Consider the following 14,799-nt stretch of genomic DNA (forward strand, 5'->3'; position numbering starts at 1 on the left):
CAATCAGACTGTGTGTCTCTGTGCAGGGGGCCATGCGGCGCTCCAGTCCAAGGCCACCAGACTACCCTCTCAGCATCAAGCAGATCCCTTACACACATACACACACACACACACACGCTGCTCTACCTCTCTCTGCTGACTGTCAGATCAAACGACTACACACAAACAGTCTCCCATTTCACTTTAGTTTCCACTTAATCATTCCCAGGCAGACCCATGAATATGGATCTAGTTCTGTGGACAGGCAGACCAATGAATATGGATCTAGTTCTGTGGACAGGCAGACCCATGAATATGGATCTAGTTCTGTGGACAGGCAGACCCATGAATATGGATGTAGTTCTGTGGACAGGCAGACCCATGAATATGGATCTAGTTCTGTGGACAGGCAGACCCATGAATATGGATCTAGTTCTGTGGAAATGAAAAACAGAGAGATAGAGGTATGGAGGGCTTGTGACTGTCAATAACAGCAAGCTGGTCCAGAGATATTCCATATACTAAGACTGAAGCTGTCAGCAGTGCTACAGGTCTCAGAGATCATATCACTGTACAAGATTATCTAGATGTAATGAGTGTGTCTGTTGACTGCACTGTAATGACCTCAGTGTGTAATAGCAGGATGTGTTACAGAAGATACGGAGTGTGTAACCACAGAGCTCAGTGTATCACTATGGAAACAGTGATTTCATTTTTGGGAAAAAACTGTGATAATGTGCAGAGGGAGGCTAAACCCCTCATCTAACTACTACAGTACAGAACAGCTAAACCCCTCATCGAACAACAGTAAAGAACAGCTAAACCCCTCATCTACCTACTACAGTACAGAACAGCTAAACCACTCCTCTACCTAAAGTACAGAACAGCTAAACCCCTCATCGACCTACTACAGTATAGAACAGCTAAACCCCTCATCTACCTACTACAGTACAGAACAGCTAAACCACTCCTCTACCTAAAGTACAGAACAGCTAAACCCCTTATCTACCTCCAACAGTACAGAACAGCTAAACCCCTCATCTACCTCCAACAGTACAGAACAGCAAAACCCCTCATCTACCTACTACAGTACAGAACAGCAAAACCCCTAATCTACCTGCTAAAGTATAGAACAGCTAAACCCCTCATCTACCTGCTAACGTACAGAACAGCTAAACCCCTCATCTACCTGCTACAGTACAGAACAGCTAAACCCCTCCTCTACCTACAGTACAGAACACCTAAACCCCTCCTTTACCTACAGCACAGAACAGCTAAACCCCTCATCTACCTGCTAAAGAACAGAACAGCTAAACCCCTCATCTACCTCCAACAGTACAGAACAGCAAAACCTCTCCTCTACCTGCTAAAGAACAGAACAGCTAAACCCCTCATCTACCTACAGTACAGAACAGCTAAACCCCTCATCTACCTGCTAAAGAACAGAACAGCTAAACCCCTCATCTACCTACTACAGTACAGAACAGCCAAACCTCTCCTCTACCTGAAGTACAATCAGCTAAACCCCTCATCGACCTGCTACAGTACAGAACAGCTAAACACCTCATCTACCTACAGTACAGAACAGCTAAACCCCTCATCTACCTGCTACAGTACAGAACAGCTAAACCCCTCATCTACCTGCTAAAGTACAGAACAGCTAAACCCCTCATCTACCTACAGTACAGAACAGCTAAACCCCTCCTTTACCTACAGTACAGAACAGCTCATCTACCTGCTAAAGAACAGAACAGCTAAACCCCTCATCTACCTACTACAGTACAGAACAGCTAAACCCCTCATCTACCTACTACAGTACAGAACAGCTAAACTCCTCATCTACCTGCTACAGTACAGAACAGCTAAACCCCTCATCTAACAACAGTACAGAACAGCTAAACCCCTCATCTACCCCCAACAGTACAGAACAGCAAAACCCCTCATCTACCTACTACAGTACAGAACAGCAAAACCCCTAATCTACCTGCTAACGTACAGAACAGCTAAACCCCTCATCTACCTGCAGTACAGAACACCTAAACCCCTCCTTTACCTACAGCACAGAACAGCTAAACCCCTCATCTACCTGCTAAAGAACAGAACAGCTAAACCCCTCATCTACCTCCAACAGTACAGAACAGCAAAACCTCTCCTCTACCTGCTAAAGAACAGAACAGCTAAACCCCTCATCTACCTACAGTACAGAACAGCTAAACCCCTCATCTACCTGCTAAAGAACAGAACAGCTAAACCCCTCATCTACCTACTACAGTACAGAACAGCCAAACCTCTCCTCTACCTGAAGTACAATCAGCTAAACCCCTCATCGACCTGCTACAGTACAGAACAGCTAAACACCTCATCTACCTACAGTACAGAACAGCTAAACCCCTCCTTTACCTACAGTACAGAACAGCTCATCTACCTGCTAAAGAACAGAACAGCTAAACCCCTCATCTACCTATTACAGTACAGAACAGCTAAACCCCTCATCTACCTACTACAGTGCAGAACAGCTAAACTCCTCATCTACCTGCTACAGTACAGAACAGCTAAACCCCTCATCTAACAACAGTACAGAACAGCTAACCCCTCCTCTACCTACTACAGTACAGAACAGCAAAACCCCTCATCTACCTACTACAGTACAGAACAGCTAAACTCCTCATCTACCTGCTACAGTACAGAACAGCTAAACCCCTCATCTACCTACAGTACAGAACAGCTAAACCACTCCTCTACCTAAAGTACAGAACAGCTAAACCCCTCATCTACCTGCTAAAGTACAGAACAGCTAAACCCCTCATCTACCTGCTAAAGTACAGAACAGCAAAACCCCTCGTCTACCTGCTACAGTGCAGAACAGCTACACCCCTCATCTACCTACAGTACAGAACAGCTAAACCCCTCCTTTACCTACAGTACAGAACAGCTAAACCCCTCATATACCTGGTACAGTACAGAACAGCGAAACCACTCACATACATGCTACAGTACAGAACAGCTAAACCACTCATATACCTGCTACAGTACAGAACAGCTAAACCCCTTCTCTAAATAAAGTACAGAACAGCTAAACCCCTCGTCTACATGCTACAGTACAGAACAGCTAAACCCCTCATCTACCTGCTACAGTACAGAACAGCTAAACCCCTTCTCTAAATAAAGAAAAGAACAGCTAAACCCCTCGTCTACCTGCTACAGTACAGAACAGCTAAACCCCTCATCTACCTGCTACAGTACAGAACAGCTAAACCCCTCCTCTACCTACAGTACAGAACACCTAAACCCCTCCTTTACCTACAGCACAGAACAGCTAAACCCCTCATCTACCTGCTAAAGAACAGAACAGCTAAACCCCTCATCTACCTCCAACAGTACAGAACAGCAAAACCTCTCCTCTACCTGCTAAAGAACAGAACAGCTAAAACCCCTCATCTACCTACAGTACAGAACAGCTAAACCCCTCATCTACCTGGTAAAGAACAGAACAGCTAAACCCCTCATCTACCTACTACAGTACAGAACAGCTAAACACCTCACCTACCTACAGTACAGAACAGCTAAACCCCTCATCTACCTGCTACAGTACAGAACAGCTAAACCCCTCATCCACCTGCTACAGTACAGAACAGCTAAACACCTTATCTACCAAATACAGTACAGAACAGCTAAACCCCTCATCTACCTGCTACAGTACAGAACAGCTAAACCCCTCCTCTACCTACTACAGTACAGAACAGCTAAACCCCTCATCTACCTGCTAAAGTACAGAACAGCTAAACCCCTCATCTACCTGCTACAGTACAGAACAGCTAAACCCCTCATCTACCTACAGTACAGAACAGCTAAACCCCTCCTTTACCTACAGTACAGAACAGCTCATCTACCTGCTAAAGAACAGAACAGCTAAACCCCTCATCTACCTACTACAGTACAGAACAGCTAAACCCCTCATCTACCTACTACAGTGCAGAACAGCTAAACTCCTCATCTACCTGCTACAGTACAGAACAGCTAAACCCCTCATCTACCTACAGTACAGAACAGCTAAACCACTCCTCTACCTAAAGTACAGAACAGCTAAACCCCTCATCTACCTGCTAAAGTACAGAACAGCTAAACCCCTCATCTACCTGCTAAAGTACAGAACAGCAAAACCCCTCGTCTACCTGCTACAGTGCAGAACAGCTACACCCCTCATCTACCTACAGTACAGAACAGCTAAACCCCTCCTTTACATACAGTACAGAACAGCTAAACCCCTCATATACCTGGTACAGTACAGAACAGCGAAACCACTCACATACATGCTACAGTACAGAACAGCTAAACCACTCATATACCTGCTACAGTACAGAACAGCTAAACCCCTTCTCTAAATAAAGTACAGAACAGCTAAACCCCTCGTCTACATGCTACAGTACAGAACAGCTAAACCCCTCATCTACCTGCTAAAGAACAGAACAGCTAAACCCCTCATCTACCTACTACAGTACAGAACAGCCAAACCTCTCCTCTACCTGAAGTACAATCAGCTAAACCCCTCATCGACCTGCTACAGTACAGAACAGCTAAACCCCTCATCTACCTGCTAAAGTACAGAACAGCTAAACCCCTCATCTACCTACAGTACAGAACAGCTAAACCCCTCCTTTACCTACAGTACAGAACAGCTCATCTACCTGCTAAAGAACAGAACAGCTAAACCCCTCATCTACCTACTACAGTACAGAACAGCTAAACCCCTCATCTACCTACTACAGTACAGAACAGCTAAACTCCTCATCTACCTGCTACAGTACAGAACAGCTAAACCCCTCATCTAACAACAGTACAGAACAGCTAAACCCCTCATCTACCCCCAACAGTACAGAACAGCAAAACCCCTCATCTACCTACTACAGTACAGAACAGCAAAACCCCTAATCTACCTGCTAACGTACAGAACAGCTAAACCCCTCATCTACCTGCAGTACAGAACACCTAAACCCCTCCTTTACCTACAGCACAGAACAGCTAAACCCCTCATCTACCTGCTAAAGAACAGAACAGCTAAACCCCTCATCTACCTCCAACAGTACAGAACAGCAAAACCTCTCCTCTACCTGCTAAAGAACAGAACAGCTAAACCCCTCATCTACCTACAGTACAGAACAGCTAAACCCCTCATCTACCTGCTAAAGAACAGAACAGCTAAACCCCTCATCTACCTACTACAGTACAGAACAGCCAAACCTCTCCTCTACCTGAAGTACAATCAGCTAAACCCCTCATCGACCTGCTACAGTACAGAACAGCTAAACACCTCATCTACCTACAGTACAGAACAGCTAAACCCCTCCTTTACCTACAGTACAGAACAGCTCATCTACCTGCTAAAGAACAGAACAGCTAAACCCCTCATCTACCTACTACAGTACAGAACAGCTAAACCCCTCATCTACCTACTACAGTGCAGAACAGCTAAACTCCTCATCTACCTGCTACAGTACAGAACAGCTAAACCCCTCATCTAACAACAGTGCAGAACAGCTACACCCCTCATCTACCTACAGTACAGAACAGCTAAACCCCTCCTTTACCTACAGTACAGAACAGCTAAACCCCTCATATACCTGGTACAGTACAGAACAGCGAAACCCCTCATCTACCTGCTAAAGTACAGAACAGCTAAACCCCTCATCTACCTGCTAAAGTACAGAACAGCAAAACCCCTCGTCTACCTGCTACAGTGCAGAACAGCTACACCCCTCATCTACCTACAGTACAGAACAGCTAAACCCCTCCTTTACCTACAGTACAGAACAGCTAAACCCCTCATATACCTGGTACAGTACAGAACAGCGAAACCACTCACATACATGCTACAGTACAGAACAGCTAAACCACTCATATACCTGCTACAGTACAGAACAGCTAAACCCCTTCTCTAAATAAAGTACAGAACAGCTAAACACCTCGTCTACATGCTACAGTACAGAACAGCTAAACCCCTCATCTACCTGCTACAGTACAGAACAGCTAAACCCCTTCTCTAAATAAAGAACAGAACAGCTAAACCCCTCGTCTACCTGCTACAGTACAGAACAGCTAAACCCCTCATCTACCTGCTACAGTACAGAACAGCTAAACCCCTCCTCTACCTACAGTACAGAACACCTAAACCCCTCCTTTACCTACAGCACAGAACAGCTAAACCCCTCATCTACCTGCTAAAGAACAGAACAGCTAAACCCCTCATCTACCTCCAACAGTACAGAACAGCAAAACCTCTCCTCTACCTGCTAAAGAACAGAACAGCTAAAACCCCTCATCTACCTACAGTACAGAACAGCTAAACCCCTCATCTACCTGGTAAAGAACAGAACAGCTAAACCCCTCATCTACCTACTACAGTACAGAACAGCCAAACCTCTCCTCTACCTGAAGTACAATCAGCTAAACCCCTCATCGACCTGCTACAGTACAGAACAGCTAAACACCTCACCTACCTACAGTACAGAACAGCTAAACCCCTCATCTACCTGCTACAGTACAGAACAGCTAAACCCCTCATCCACCTGCTACAGTACAGAACAGCTAAACACCTTATCTACCAACTACAGTACAGAACAGCTAAACCCCTCATCTACCTGCTACAGTACAGAACAGCTAAACCCCTCCTCTACCTACTACAGTACAGAACAGCTAAACCCCTCATCTACCTGCTAAAGTACAGAACAGCTAAACCCCTCATCTACCTGCTACAGTACAGAACAGCTAAACCCCTCATCTACCTACAGTACAGAACAGCTAAACCCCTCCTTTACCTACAGTACAGAACAGCTCATCTACCTGCTAAAGAACAGAACAGCTAAACCCCTCATCTACCTACTACAGTACAGAACAGCTAAACCCCTCATCTACCTACTACAGTGCAGAACAGCTAAACTCCTCATCTACCTGCTACAGTACAGAACAGCTAAACCCCTCATCTACCTACAGTACAGAACAGCTAAACCACTCCTCTACCTAAAGTACAGAACAGCTAAACCCCTCATCTACCTGCTAAAGTACAGAACAGCTAAACCCCTCATCTACCTGCTAAAGTACAGAACAGCAAAACCCCTCGTCTACCTGCTACAGTGCAGAACAGCTACACCCCTCATCTACCTACAGTACAGAACAGCTAAACCCCTCCTTTACATACAGTACAGAACAGCTAAACCCCTCATCTACCTGCTAAAGTACAGAACAGCAAAACCCCTCGTCTACCTGCTACAGTGCAGAACAGCTACACCCCTCATCTACCTACAGTACAGAACAGCTAAACCCCTCCTTTACCTACAGTACAGAACAGCTAAACCCCTCATATACCTGGTACAGTACAGAACAGCGAAACCACTCACATACATGCTACAGTACAGAACAGCGAAACCACTCACATACATGCTACAGTACAGAACAGCTAAACCACTCATATACCTGCTACAGTACAGAACAGCTAAACCCCTTCTCTAAATAAAGTACAGAACAGCTAAACCCCTCGTCTACATGCTACAGTACAGAACAGCTAAACCCCTCATCTACCTGCTAAAGAACAGAACAGCTAAACCCCTCATCTACCTACTACAGTACAGAACAGCCAAACCTCTCCTCTACCTGAAGTACAATCAGCTAAACCCCTCATCGACCTGCTACAGTACAGAACAGCTAAACCCCTCATCTACCTGCTAAAGTACAGAACAGCTAAACCCCTCATCTACCTACAGTACAGAACAGCTAAACCCCTCCTTTACCTACAGTACAGAACAGCTCATCTACCTGCTAAAGAACAGAACAGCTAAACCCCTCATCTACCTACTACAGTACAGAACAGCTAAACCCCTCATCTACCTACTACAGTACAGAACAGCTAAACTCCTCATCTACCTGCTACAGTACAGAACAGCTAAACCCCTCATCTAACAACAGTACAGAACAGCTAAACCCCTCATCTACCCCCAACAGTACAGAACAGCAAAACCCCTCATCTACCTACTACAGTACAGAACAGCAAAACCCCTAATCTACCTGCTAACGTACAGAACAGCTAAACCCCTCATCTACCTGCAGTACAGAACACCTAAACCCCTCCTTTACCTACAGCACAGAACAGCTAAACCCCTCATCTACCTGCTAAAGAACAGAACAGCTAAACCCCTCATCTACCTCCAACAGTACAGAACAGCAAAACCTCTCCTCTACCTGCTAAAGAACAGAACAGCTAAACCCCTCATCTACCTACAGTACAGAACAGCTAAACCCCTCATCTACCTGCTAAAGAACAGAACAGCTAAACCCCTCATCTACCTACTACAGTACAGAACAGCCAAACCTCTCCTCTACCTGAAGTACAATCAGCTAAACCCCTCATCGACCTGCTACAGTACAGAACAGCTAAACACCTCATCTACCTACAGTACAGAACAGCTAAACCCCTCCTTTACCTACAGTACAGAACAGCTCATCTACCTGCTAAAGAACAGAACAGCTAAACCCCTCATCTACCTACTACAGTACAGAACAGCTAAACCCCTCATCTACCTACTACAGTGCAGAACAGCTAAACTCCTCATCTACCTGCTACAGTACAGAACAGCTAAACCCCTCATCTAACAACAGTGCAGAACAGCTACACCCCTCATCTACCTACAGTACAGAACAGCTAAACCCCTCCTTTACCTACAGTACAGAACAGCTAAACCCCTCATATACCTGGTACAGTACAGAACAGCGAAACCCCTCATCTACCTGCTAAAGTACAGAACAGCTAAACCCCTCATCTACCTGCTAAAGTACAGAACAGCAAAACCCCTCGTCTACCTGCTACAGTGCAGAACAGCTACACCCCTCATCTACCTACAGTACAGAACAGCTAAACCCCTCCTTTACCTACAGTACAGAACAGCTAAACCCCTCATATACCTGGTACAGTACAGAACAGCGAAACCACTCACATACATGCTACAGTACAGAACAGCTAAACCACTCATATACCTGCTACAGTACAGAACAGCTAAACCCCTTCTCTAAATAAAGTACAGAACAGCTAAACACCTCGTCTACATGCTACAGTACAGAACAGCTAAACCCCTCATCTACCTGCTACAGTACAGAACAGCTAAACCCCTTCTCTAAATAAAGAACAGAACAGCTAAACCCCTCGTCTACCTGCTACAGTACAGAACAGCTAAACCCCTCATCTACCTGCTACAGTACAGAACAGCTAAACCCCTCCTCTACCTACAGTACAGAACACCTAAACCCCTCCTTTACCTACAGCACAGAACAGCTAAACCCCTCATCTACCTGCTAAAGAACAGAACAGCTAAACCCCTCATCTACCTCCAACAGTACAGAACAGCAAAACCTCTCCTCTACCTGCTAAAGAACAGAACAGCTAAAACCCCTCATCTACCTACAGTACAGAACAGCTAAACCCCTCATCTACCTGGTAAAGAACAGAACAGCTAAACCCCTCATCTACCTACTACAGTACAGAACAGCCAAACCTCTCCTCTACCTGAAGTACAATCAGCTAAACCCCTCATCGACCTGCTACAGTACAGAACAGCTAAACACCTCACCTACCTACAGTACAGAACAGCTAAACCCCTCATCTACCTGCTACAGTACAGAACAGCTAAACCCCTCATCCACCTGCTACAGTACAGAACAGCTAAACACCTTATCTACCAACTACAGTACAGAACAGCTAAACCCCTCATCTACCTGCTACAGTACAGAACAGCTAAACCCCTCCTCTACCTACTACAGTACAGAACAGCTAAACCCCTCATCTACCTGCTAAAGTACAGAACAGCTAAACCCCTCATCTACCTGCTACAGTACAGAACAGCTAAACCCCTCATCTACCTACAGTACAGAACAGCTAAACCCCTCCTTTACCTACAGTACAGAACAGCTCATCTACCTGCTAAAGAACAGAACAGCTAAACCCCTCATCTACCTACTACAGTACAGAACAGCTAAACCCCTCATCTACCTACTACAGTGCAGAACAGCTAAACTCCTCATCTACCTGCTACAGTACAGAACAGCTAAACCCCTCATCTACCTACAGTACAGAACAGCTAAACCACTCCTCTACCTAAAGTACAGAACAGCTAAACCCCTCATCTACCTGCTAAAGTACAGAACAGCTAAACCCCTCATCTACCTGCTAAAGTACAGAACAGCAAAACCCCTCGTCTACCTGCTACAGTGCAGAACAGCTACACCCCTCATCTACCTACAGTACAGAACAGCTAAACCCCTCCTTTACATACAGTACAGAACAGCTAAACCCCTCATATACCTGGTACAGTACAGAACAGCGAAACCACTCACATACATGCTACAGTACAGAACAGCTAAACCACTCATATACCTGCTACAGTACAGAACAGCTAAACCCCTTCTCTAAATAAAGTACAGAACAGCTAAACCCCTCGTCTACATGCTACAGTACAGAACAGCTAAACCCCTCATCTACCTGCTACAGTACAGAACAGCTAAACCCCTTCTCTAAATAAAGAACAGAACAGCTAAACCCCTCGTCTACCTGCTACAGTACAGAACAGCTAAACCCCTCATCTACCTGCTACAGTACAGAACAGCTAAACCCCTCCTCTACCTACAGTACAGAACACCTAAACCCCTCCTTTACCTACAGCACAGAACATCTAAACCCCTCATCTACCTGCTAAAGAACAGAACAGCTAAACCCCTCATCTACCTCCAACAGTACAGAACAGCAAAACCTCTCCTCTACCTGCTAAAGAACAGAACAGCTAAAACCCCTCATCTACCTACAGTACAGAACAGCTAAACCCCTCATCTACCTGGTAAAGAACAGAACAGCTAAACCCCTCATCTACCTACTACAGTACAGAACAGCCAAACCTCTCCTCTACCTGAAGTACAATCAGCTAAACCCCTCATCGACCTGCTACAGTACAGAACAGCTAAACACCTCACCTACCTACAGTACAGAACAGCTAAACCCCTCATCTACCTGCTACAGTACAGAACAGCTAAACCCCTCATCCACCTGCTACAGTACAGAACAGCTAAACACCTTATCTACCAACTACAGTACAGAACAGCTAAACCCCTCATCTACCTGCTACAGTACAGAACAGCTAAACCCCTCATCTACCTACAGTACAGAACAGCTAAACCCCTCCTTTACCTACAGTACAGAACAGCTCATATACCTGCTAAAGAACAGAACAGCTAAACCCCTCATCTACCTACTACAGTACAGAACAGCTAAACCCCTCATCTACCTACTACAGTGCAGAACAGCTAAACTCCTCATCTACCTGCTACAGTACAGAACAGCTAAACCCCTCATCTACCTACAGTACAGAACAGCTAAACCACTCCTCTACCTAAAGTACAGAACAGCTAAACCCCTCATCTACCTGCTAAAGTACAGAACAGCTAAACCCCTCATCTACCTGCTAAAGTACAGAACAGCAAAACCCCTCGTCTACCTGCTACAGTGCAGAACAGCTACACCCCTCATCTACCTACAGTACAGAACAGCTAAACCCCTCCTTTACCTACAGTACAGAACAGCTAAACCCCTCATGTACCTGGTACAGTACAGAACAGCGAAACCACTCACATACATGCTACAGTACAGAACAGCTAAACCACTCATATACCTGCTACAGTACAGAACAGCTAAACCCCTTCTCTAAATAAAGTACAGAACAGCTAAACCCCTCGTCTACATGCTACAATACAGAACAGCTAAACCCCTCATCTACCTGCTACAGTACAGAACAGCTAAACCCCTTCTCTAAATAAAGAAAAGAACAGCTAAACCCCTCGTCTACCTGCTACAGTACAGAACAGCTAAACCCCTCATCAACCTGCTACAGTACAGAACAGCTAAACCCCTCCTCTACCTACAGTACAGAACACCTAAACCCCTCCTTTACCTACAGCACAGAACAGCTAAACCCCTCATCTACCTGCTAAAGAACAGAACAGCTAAACCCCTCATCTACCTCCAACAGTACAGAACAGCAAAACCTCTCCTCTACCTGCTAAAGAACAGAACAGCTAAAACCCCTCATCTACCTACAGTACAGAACAGCTAAACCCCTCATCTACCTGGTAAAGAACAGAACAGCTAAACCCCTCATCTACCTACTACAGTACAGAACAGCCAAACCTCTCCTCTACCTGAAGTACAATCAGCTAAACCCCTCATCGACCTGCTACAGTACAGAACAGCTAAACACCTCATCTACCTACAGTACAGAACAGCTAAACCCCTCATCTACCTGCTACAGTACAGAACAGCTAAACCCCTCATCCACCTGCTACAGTACAGAACAGCTAAACACCTTATCTACCAACTACAGTACAGAACAGCTAAACCCCTCATCTACCTGCTACAGTACAGAACAGCTAAACCCCTCCTCTACCTACTACAGTACAGAACAGCTAAACCCCTCATCTACCTGCTAAAGTACAGAACAGCTAAATCCCTCATCTACCTGCTACAGTACAGAACAGCTAAACCCCTCATCTACCTACAGTACAGAACAGCTAAACCCCTCCTCTACCTACAGTACAGAACAGCTCATCTACCTGCTAAAGAACAGAACAGCTAAACCCCTCATCTACCTACTACAGTACAGAACAGCTAAACCCCTCATCTACCTACTACAGTGCAGAACAGCTAAACTCCTCATCTACCTGCTACAGTACAGAACAGCTAAACCCCTCATCTAACAACAGTACAGAACAGCTAACCCCTCCTCTACCTACTACAGTACAGAACAGCTAACCCCTCCTCTACCTACTACAGTACAGAACAGCTAAACCCCTCATCTACCTACTACAGTACAGAACAGCTAATCTCCTCATCTACCTGCTACAGTACAGAACAGCTAAACCCCTCATCTACCTACAGTACAGAACAGCTAAACCACTCCTCTACCTAAAGTACAGAACAGCTAAACCCCTACTCTACCTACTACAGTACAGAACAGCTAACCCCCTCCTCTGCCTACAGTACAGAACAGCTAACCCCCTCCTCTACCTACTACAGTACAGAACAGCTAATCCCCTCCTCTACCTACAGTACAGAACAGCTAACCCCTCACCTACTACTGCAGTAGAGAACTGCTAAACCCCTCATCTACCTACTACAGTACAGAAAAGCTAAACCCCACATCTACCTACTACAGTACACAACAGCTAAACCCCTCATCTACCAACGACAGCAGAGAACAGCTAAACCCCTTATCTACCAACTACAGTACAGAACAGCTAAACCCCTCATCTACCTACTACAGTACAGAACAGCTAAACCCCTCCTCTACCTGAAGTAGGAACAGCTAAACCCCTCATCGACCGGCTACAGTACAGAACAGCTAAACCCCTCATCTACCTGCTACAGTACAGAACAGCTAAACCTCTCATCTACCTACTACAGCACAGAACAGCTAAACCCCTCATCCACCTGCTACAGTACAGAACAGCTAAACACCTCATCTACCAACTACAGTACAGAACAGCTAAACCCCTCATCTACCTGCTACAGTACAGAACAGTTAAACACCTCATCTACCTACTACAGTACAGAACACCTAAACCCCTAATCTACCTGCTACAGTACAGAACAGCTAAACCCCTCCTCTACCTAATACAGTACAGAAAAGCTAAACCCCTCATCTACCTGCTACAGTACAGAACAGCTAAACCCCTCATCTACCTGCTACAGTACAGAACAGCTAAACCCCTCATCTACCTGCTAAAGTACAGAACAGCTAAACCCCTCATCTACCTGCTAAAGTACAGAACAGCTAAACCCCTCATCTACCTGCTACAGTACAGAACAGCTAAACCCCTCATCTACCTGCTAAAGTACAGAACAGCTAAACCCCTCATCTTCCTGCTAAAGTAGAGAACAGCTAAACCCCTCGTTTACCTGCTACAGTACAGAACAGCTAAACCCCTCATCTACCTACAGTACAGAACAGCTAAACCCCTCATCTACCTGCTACAGTACAGAACAGCTAATCCTCTTCTCTACATACAGTACAGAACAGCTAAACCCCTCATCTACCTACTACAGTACAGAACAGCTAACTCCTCATCTACCTGCTACAGTGCAGAACAGCAAAACCCTTAATCTACCTGCTAAAGTACAGAACAGCTAAACCGCTCCTTTACCTACAGTACAGAACAGCTAAACCCCTCATCTACCTGCTAAAGAACAGAACAGCTAAACCCCTCATCTACCTACTACAGTACAGAACAGCTAAGCCCCTTCTCTACATACAGAACAGCTACACCCCTCATCTACCTACAGTACAGAACAGCTAAAAACCTCATCTACCTGCTAAAGAACAGAACAGCTAAACCCCTCATCTATCTCCAACAGTACAGAACAGCAAAACCCCTCATCTACCTACTACAGTACAGAACAGCTAAACTCCTCATCTACCTGCTACAGTACAGAACAGCTAAACCCCTCCATTACCTACAGTACAGAACAGCTAAACCCCTCATCTACCTGCTAAAGAACAGAACAGCTAAACCCCTCATCTACCTCCAACAGTACAGAACAGCAAAACCCCTCATCTACCTACTACAGTACAGAACAGCTAAACTCCTCATCAACCTGCTACAGTACAGAACAGCAAAACCCCAAATCTCCCTGCTAAAGTAAAGAACAGCTAAACCCCTCATCTACCTACTACAGTACAGAACAGCTAAACCACTCCTCTACCTAAAGTACAGAACAGCTAAACCCCTCATCTACCT

General features: G+C 45.4%; 1 protein-coding gene across 1 annotated transcript in view; it reads right to left on the minus strand.

Annotated features, from left to right (window-relative positions):
- Nucleotides 1–14,799, minus strand: part of niban1a (niban apoptosis regulator 1a) — a 71,863-nt gene that overhangs the window by 22,677 nt on the left and 34,387 nt on the right. The window lies entirely within an intron of this gene.

Source organism: Salmo salar, chromosome 10 (genome assembly GCF_965601325.2).
Source record: "Salmo salar chromosome 10, fSalSal1, whole genome shotgun sequence".
Classification (NCBI taxonomy): domain Eukaryota; kingdom Metazoa; phylum Chordata; class Actinopteri; order Salmoniformes; family Salmonidae; genus Salmo; species Salmo salar.